Below are 8,809 nucleotides of genomic sequence, written 5' to 3'. Positions count from 1 at the left end.
CTGCTCGGACTTTGAGCTCCACCAATTAGTGCTGGACTGGATTGGTCGGTCCTATTTGTTCTGCATGATTAAAAAATAATTCCAAGGGTTAGCACGACATAAATTGCGCGGCCCATATGGGAATTGGCTCAGTGAAGGGATTATTGGCGTTTAGCCGGTTCGACCCCTACCTCGGTTATGCTACTTGGTCGATTTCCTAGTTCGATTCTAACTCTACAAAGCTGGCTCGGTCACAGCTCGGTCGGATCGACTTGACGAGCTAACTCGGTTCAGTGCTATTACCAGTTTTAATCGGAAGTTTGGCTCGGCTACAACCTCTACGTGACGTCACAAACCAGTTTTTGCTCAGCCGATGTGGCATTTATGGATCTAAACGAGCGTTTTGCTCGGTTCTACCCAGATTCAAACTGTTCATCCCAGAAATAGGACGAACCCGTTCAAACCCAGGAGAAACAGGGGGCATGAAAGCCCCATCTATTCCTACTATTCCCATTTGCCCTAGGGTGTGCAAGCTCTAAACAAAGAGAAGAGGCACAGGTGGTTGCAAACAAAAGTAAATAAAAATACGAAGCATATATCGACATGGGAATGAAGAACATGCATGGAAAAACTTCGATAAGTAGAAGCAAAGGTAGTGTGACTTACCAGAAGGACAGGCGTGAGGGTGAACGCGACCTTGAGAGCTCGATGGTGGCCTTCGAAAGGATTTGAAATGGGGGATATGGCACAGAAATAGCAATGGCAGTGGTTCGAAAGCTGGGGAGGTTTAGGGCTTGTGTGGAAGAGTAGGCGAAAGTGAAGGGTTTTAGGCCCTTCGTTGGAATTCAAAATGGGGTGGAACCCAAAACGGCTGCGCCGTTTGAATTTTGTGCGTGCAGAACAGCTGGCTGTACGACCCAATGGCATGAAGCCACGTGGCACTGGAAACGCGGCTGTCAGTACGGCTGCACGACCTTTGATGAGACTGCGGAGGAAATGGCCGACCAAACGGGACAGCTCGGCGACAGATGTGCCCCCCAATCACGCTCGGCTTAGTGATGGCGCAACTCATCCGTTAGCTCGGTTACGATGGTAACCCCAGTCACGACTAGGTCGGATGGGGTTAAGGGGCAATTGAGAAGGGAGATTTGCACCGTTAGTACGGCCGAGCTAAGACGGCGCGGATCTGTTTTTCTCGGTCTTAAAGACCGGCTGCCCGGCGTGATCTAAGCCTGGCCGAGCTGTGACTCACAAATATCCGGCAGTGCATACAGCCAAGTGGCGAGACCGGGCTACGGGTAGCTCAGGCTAAACTATGGACAAGCGAGACTTGGTGCGTCTCTGACCGGTGAGCCGAGATGGGCAGATTCCAGAGAACCTCGGATGATGGTAGAACGGACGGAGGCCGGCATGCCTCGCGACCGGTTCGCCACGACGAACCGGTCAACTCCAGCCCGGTCCATGGGCGTCACCCCGCCGCCCCTTTGCCAAGGGGCAGCCCGGTGGGAGATAGCGCGGTTGAGCGCTTGTAGCGATAGTTCTTCGTGGGAGATAGGCCGGTTGTGGTATTGCGGTCAGGTGTGCCGCCTGGGCCAATAGCGTGAAGGTAGGGACATCTGCTCCATGCATGCCTCAATACCGTTAGGCAGTTCTGCGTGTACTCTTGGGAGGACTAAGCCTTTACACGCATATGGTGGTGAGAGGCGAGTACTGCCACCTGTCTTGGGAAGGACAGCAGAGGTAGTGCGCGCATAATCTTGAGGCTGCATGGCCAGCCTTGAAATAGGGAGGAGGACAAACGTTAGAGGTATGCAATTCCTTTCCCAAAGGAAAATACTCTCTCTCTCTATCTGTCTTCTCTTTCCACAAGTGGACTGACTTGATCGTCGGAGGGTCTATCCAGCACACCACCGTCGGGTAGCTCACCGTTTCTCTGTTACCAGGTAAACGTCGTCAAGAGAAGCTTGGAGTGCAAGGAGTACGGAAAGCAGAGGATATTTCACCCCCGTACATGCGGTATGCTAAAGTGTAAATGCTTACCTAGTACTCCGAGCAAAAACAAAAGCTAGTTAGTAATCAATGCATGATCCTAGCTCATGTTAAGATGGCTAATGCAACACATACAAGATGCAACTACAATAGGCTCGGCTATTCTAAGATGGCATGTGATGATGCTACAACTAACATGTATTCAACTTTGGAATTGAAATACAAATGCAGTTAGTATGATGCGCCGAGCCCGGTGCATGTAAGACAAATATATGGATGCACGCATGCTATCATACTGTATGCTAATTAAAACATGGCCTAGGCTAACCATCGAAAGCTAGTAAATAAAAGAGAAAAAAGACGTGGGGTTGGGAGGCATGCACACACACACCCACACTTATTACAAATTTGCCCTCGCTCGGAGGGACCGAAAGAATAATACAAGTTAATTAACCTACAGGCTAATTAAATATTACAGACCAATTAATTAATTAACAAATTGACTAATCTAATGAAAGCAGTAAACAGTCTCGGGAATAGGGCCCAATGCAATGCGCGCTCGGCTCCGCTCGGAAAGTCACTGCCATGCACAAGTTGCCTCTGCTTTGACTGTTATCCTTCTCTGAAGACTGCACAAATCTCAGGGTTGCTTCTCTGAGTGTTGTGGAACACCACCGGCTAAGGGAATTGGTCACCGGCCATGGAGAATGGTCACCGGCCACAAATTAATCCATCGGCTGCTTATGGATGGTCGGTCGACACTTAAGATGGCCGGCCGGCCAAATCTTCCTGCAAAAACTGGTTTGACAACAGCAGAGGACAGAACTTGGCATGGCAATGCATTTCAAGCAATGTATGCACCAACCACACTCCTTATCATATTTATGACTCAAAGGAGGATAGGCCTCGATTCTCGGGCCACCAATCATGCATTTCCATGCATGATGGCCCAAGGAACCAAGTATGCATTTTGATATGGAATGCAATGCACATAATCAAGCAAAGGGGGCTCAACCTCTATCATACTCAACTCAAGAGGTGAAGCATGCATGCCAATGCAATGCATCCTAGGTATGGAGGCTAGTATGCAACATGGCAATGCAATGTGTAATGTAGGTTACGCACACAACCTAAGTAAAGAAGAATGTAAGGCATGAAGCAATGCAACCTACAAGTATGCAAGACACAATATAGATGTTCAAGCATACAAGCAAGCATGCGGCTTCATTCAATCATGCAACAACACACTAATATGCAACAACACACAAGGTGAGCATGCAACAACATGCAAAGGGGTGGACTTAAACTAATTTAGGCAGCCCTCAAACAAGCCTAAAACAGTGGCCAAAATGATGCAACAAAGGCATGAAAACACACACACAAATATGCATCAACAAGGGCCTAAACATGGAGCATAAGCCATCAACTCTTCAAAGCATGAAAGGGATAGAAAATGCAAGCATGTAAGCATATCATGAGGTCTGAAATAACATACCAAGTGATTCCAAACCACTGAAACAAAGCAAGGATGGCATACTAGAGAGGCCAAAGCTTAAGGAATTCAAGAGGGATTGCATGGTAGCTATACAAAGCAAGACATGAATGACTCAAATGACCTAAAACAGTCCCTTAGCACATCAAAATATGCATATAAGCTTCACAAAGCTTAACCAAAACACATGAGCATGGTAGTCTAAATGCTATGCATGTATTGAGGCAAATCATGGCATTACAAGGCATGTATGCTAAGCAAGCATGGTGTACCAAAACCAACTCAACATAATGCTATTTCATGGAAAAATAAGCATAGATATCAGTCAAGGCATGGTCAACACACTCTTAAACTAGATGCGCCCTCAAGAGGCAAAAATAGCCCTTTTCAAGGACAACAAGGAGGGTGGGTGGCCCTCTCCTTCCTAGGACCTCAAGGCACCATCCTCACCTCTGAAATCCCTCAAGATTTTAGTGGTGAGGAGGCCCAAACACAATGGTCCCGGAGCTCAACTAAAATGGCACAAAACAAAGGCCAAACAAGCCTTAAGAGGGGTCAAACAACCCCAAAGCTTAAAACACCCTTAACAAACTATTTAGAGCAGACAAAAACAAGACTTTTATATGTTATATGCTAAGCTCAAAAATAGATGCAAGATAGGCTAAAAAGCTTTGCAAAAATGGGGTAAAAATGGACAAAAGTCTTACCCTTGTAGACCCTCTTCACAAGCAATGTTCCAGCAGCTCTTTTGGTTCCAAACCAGTCCAAACGCTTCAAGGAAAGACCTCTGGTACCTCAGCAACTACGAAAAGGTGTGATAGTGGGTGTTTGTGCACAAAAATGAGACTAAACACACTCTAAGCACAAGAGAGAGAGAGAGATATAGAGATAGCGGATATATGTAAACCCTAACCCTAAATCTCAAGCTCTGAAAATGTTGTCTAAATTGTCTAACCCCTGAACAAGAGAGAAGAGGTTCTCTTTTATAGACAATTAGTCTTGTAAAGCTTCCAAAGGAAGCTAACAAGAGGGCAATCCCTCCATACACGTGCATGAAGGGGGTGACAGTGTATGCCAGCTGCACAAAAATATTTACAAAAGCAGATGCACAGTAGTCGGCCGGCCAAAAATGCAATTGACCAAAAAAAGATAGCCGGCCGGCCATCTATAGTGCCGGCCGGCCAAGAATTTGGCCAGTGGCAACAAAACACAGCCGGTGGCCTCAAGCCATGGCCGGTGGAGTGTGGGGATGGCCCACAAGCCATTCCCTGCCCCTCCAAGGCAAAGCACAAGTGTTTGGTGCAAAACCAGACACAAAACAGTCGAGTCGAGAGATCCTGAGGCAAGGCGCATAGCCGAGACCTCCGGGAACTCAAGACGAACACAAACATGGATGATCACCGAGTGTTCAAGCGGTAACGTCCAAGTCTTGAGGACGGTCAAAAATGGGGTGTCTACAGTTAGTAACAAAAAGGAAATGTATATATCATCTTTCTATGTAATACATATCAACAATAGATATAAAGGTATAATAGTCCAACAAATAATATAAATTAAGAAAAAAAGATCTCATGGAATCTATATATTATATAAGGAAAAAAGGGTTTTTAACCCATAAGTCTTGTGGGAGCTCCAATATCAGAATCTTAATTTTTTATTTTTTGATGTAAAAAGAAAAATAACCTCAGCATTTGTTGATTTCTCCCAACCTAGAAGCTTTTTTTTTTTTTACTTCTCTCATAGTTACTGCAGCGCCCTTTTCAATTTCTTCTATATACTATGGTTAGTGATGAAATTGTTAAATTATTTTTATAAAAAATCTAAAAAAATAATTTGTGTATAAAAAAAATATCTAAAACAAATATAAATATATATATATATATATATTATCTATCTATCAATCTATTATATAAGGAAAATGAGGTTTTTAGTGATGAGTTTTGTGAGAGTTTCAATATCTCATGTTAATTTTTCTTGATATTATTAATTTTAAACAATTAAGAAAATCTCTATTGGCTAGCTTTTATTTGATAATCTCACATCAAGAAAAGAAGGAAAAAAATGAGTTGTTTTACTCATATAAAGTGAATCTTAAACTCCTATCCCATTTAGTGAGGAGTCCTATCAGAGTTTTAATATCTCATGCTAATTTTCTTTATTTTTTTTAATTTTAAACAATTAAGAAAATCACTATTGGCTAACTTTTATTTGATAATCCCACATCGGGAAAAGAAGAAGAAGAAAAAAATGAGTTGCTTTACTTATATAAAGTAAATCTTATACACCCATTCCATTTAATATTATAGTGTGCATGTTTCAATTCAATTTATTTAAATTTTAAAATTTTTAATTAATTAATTATGAACTAGCTGATTAGGATAAATTATTTTTGATTTGATGGATTCGTTGGTTTAACCGCTATTTTAGCAGTTTTATTAAAATATATTGATTAGATTTTTTTCATGCTAAATAAACTAAAGATTAATCTGATTAAAGATTGAAAGAGTGAGATTGCTTGATTAGATATAAACCTTCCGCCTAAATAATTTTTAAATTTTATTTTATAATCCTACATCGGAAAAAGAAAAAAAGAAAAGAAAAGAGTTATTTCACTTATATAAAGTGAATCTCAATAGTGCAGTATTGTGTATACTTCAATTCAAGATAATGAATCTTATATAAAGTGAATTTTAATTAATTAATTTTTGTATAAGTTGGTTAGTTATTTGACCTAACTGATTAGGCTGAACCATTTTGGGTTTGACCGATTCGTCAGTTTAATCGCGATTTCTCATACTAATTTTATTAATTTTAAACAATTAAAATTTTTTCCATTGGCTAACTTCCATTTAACCATATAAAAATAAACCTCTAATTAGTTTATGATTTATTTTATAATCCCACATCGAGAGAAGAAGAAGAAGAAGCAAAGTTTGTTTCGCTATTTATCAATATATTATAAAAGGAAGATAAAATTTTTAGGAAGAAACATTTTAGGAGCTCCAAGCCCTTATTCTAAAATTATTGAATTTTCTTAATTTTAAACAATTAAGAAAATTCTTATTGACTAGCTTCCATTTAACTTTTATTTTACAATCCCACATCAGAAAAAAGAAAAAGTGAATTATTTCACTTATATAAAGTGAATCTTATGCTCTCATTTATATAAGTAAAATGAGAATTTTAGTGAGAACCCCTATGATCAATATCTCATACTCATTTTTGATTTTCTTAATTTTAAACAATTAAGAAAATCTCCATTGGTTAGCTTTCATTTAACTTTTATTTTACAATCTCACATAGAGGTTTTGATTTTAAAAATAATTTTGTATGAGGTTTTGAAACTCTCATAATATTTAATTTTAAAATAATTACAATCTCACATCAAGAAAAGAAAGAAAAAGTGAGTTGTTTCACTTATATAAAGTGAATTTTATACTCTCATTTAATATTATAGTATTGTGCATGTTTCAGCTCAAGATGGTTTAAATTTTAAAATAAAATTTAAAAAGTTTTAATTAATTAATTTTGTTGTAAATTGATTGGTCTTTTGATTTAGTCGATTAGGCTGAATCGTTTTCTGTTTGACTGATTCACTAGTTTAACCACGATTTTAGTTATTTTATCAAAATATATTGTTTCGATTTGTTTGATTGGAAATAAACTAATATTGACCTTATTAAAAATTAAACGACTGAGATTGGTTGATTAGAAATGGACTTTCTGTCCAAACAACTACTAACTTTTATTTTACAATCACACATCAGGAAAAAAGAGAAAAAAATGAGTTGTTTCATTATATAAACCTTTATACTCCCATTTAATATTGTAGCGTTATGTATGTTTTAGTTCAAGACAGTTTAAATTTTAAAATTAAAATAAAATTTAAAAGTTTTAATTAATTAATTTTTGTATAAGTTGGTTGGTCCTTTAACCTAGCTGATAGAGTGAACTGTTTTCGGCTTGACTGATTTGCTGGCTTAACTGCAATTTTAGCGATTTTATTAAAATATATTAGTTAAATTTGTTTCATTCGAAATAAATTAAGGATTGACCTAATTAAAAATTAAACAGCTAAGATTGCTTGATTCGAAATAAACTTCTTGCCCAAATAATTGTTAACTTTTAAACAATTAAAAAAATTCTCACTGACTAACTTCCATTTAACTTTTATTTTATAATCCCACATCGAAAAAAGAAGGAAAACGTGAATTGCTTCACTTACATAAATTGAATCTTATCTTTCCATTTATATAAGCAAAATTAGATTTTTACTGAAAAGCTATATGATCAATATCTCATACTAAGTATTTTGATTTTCTTAATTTTAAACAATTAAGAAAATTTCGATTGGCTAGTTTCCATTTAACTTTTATTTTACAATTCCACATAAAGGTTTTGATTTTAAAAATAATTTTGTATGAGATTTTGAAACTCTCATAATATATCTCCTTAAAAGTATTCTTTTATAAAATATATAGATATATCGATAATCTCAATGTCATTTTTTTTATCAGCAAAAAGAAACTTTATTGCTAAAAAAACATACATTTCATATGAGAATACATCAATAGAGAGGTGGAAGTGCAAAGATCATCAAAGCGAAACTACCCCAATCCCGACTAGGTTGGCACCAAGGAGAATGCTCAATTATATGCTAGCACAATACCCAAAAGTTGGTGAGAAACCAACATAGCACCAAGGAGAAGAATAATGAGAAACCAACATATCTATTTTAAATTTAAATTAATAGATTACTTTCCATATTTAGTGACAGTTTAAATTTTAATAACATAAAATTTAAAAATTTTAATTAATTAATTTTTATGTAAACTGGTTGGTCTTTTGATCTAACTGATTAAGCTAAACCATTTTTGGTTTGAATGTTTTGCTAGTTTAACAGTGATTTTAGCAGTTTTACATGTTACGATGATTTTTTCTTACTCATTAAGTTTTTAATTTTTTCCCTTTCAAAAACCAATATGATAATTTTTTAAAATTCATATATTTTTATTGTAAAATAGTGAAATATTAGAAGTATGTCATTTTTTAAATAAAAAAGCATAATTTTAATTATTAATTGTCAATACAACAATTTTAATTTATCTATACTATATATTATATCAAAGGAATATTTGAAACAAAACCCTTAAACTTATACTCCCTCCGTCCCAAAATATTAGTTTCTTATTCCATTTTTTATTGTCCCAAAATATTAGTCATTCTTCAAAAATCAAGTACAAAAATAATATAAATTTCCTATTTTACCCTTCTTTTAAGTTAATAAACAACATAAAAAGTACAATTATGCATTGATATTCTCAAAAAATGTACTATCAAAAGAATAAT

Source organism: Camellia sinensis, chromosome 3 (genome assembly GCF_055761805.1).
Source record: "Camellia sinensis isolate YWXY chromosome 3, ASM5576180v1, whole genome shotgun sequence".
In the NCBI taxonomy this organism is placed as follows: Eukaryota; Viridiplantae; Streptophyta; class Magnoliopsida; order Ericales; family Theaceae; genus Camellia; species Camellia sinensis.
This window is presented reverse-complemented; position numbering follows the sequence as displayed.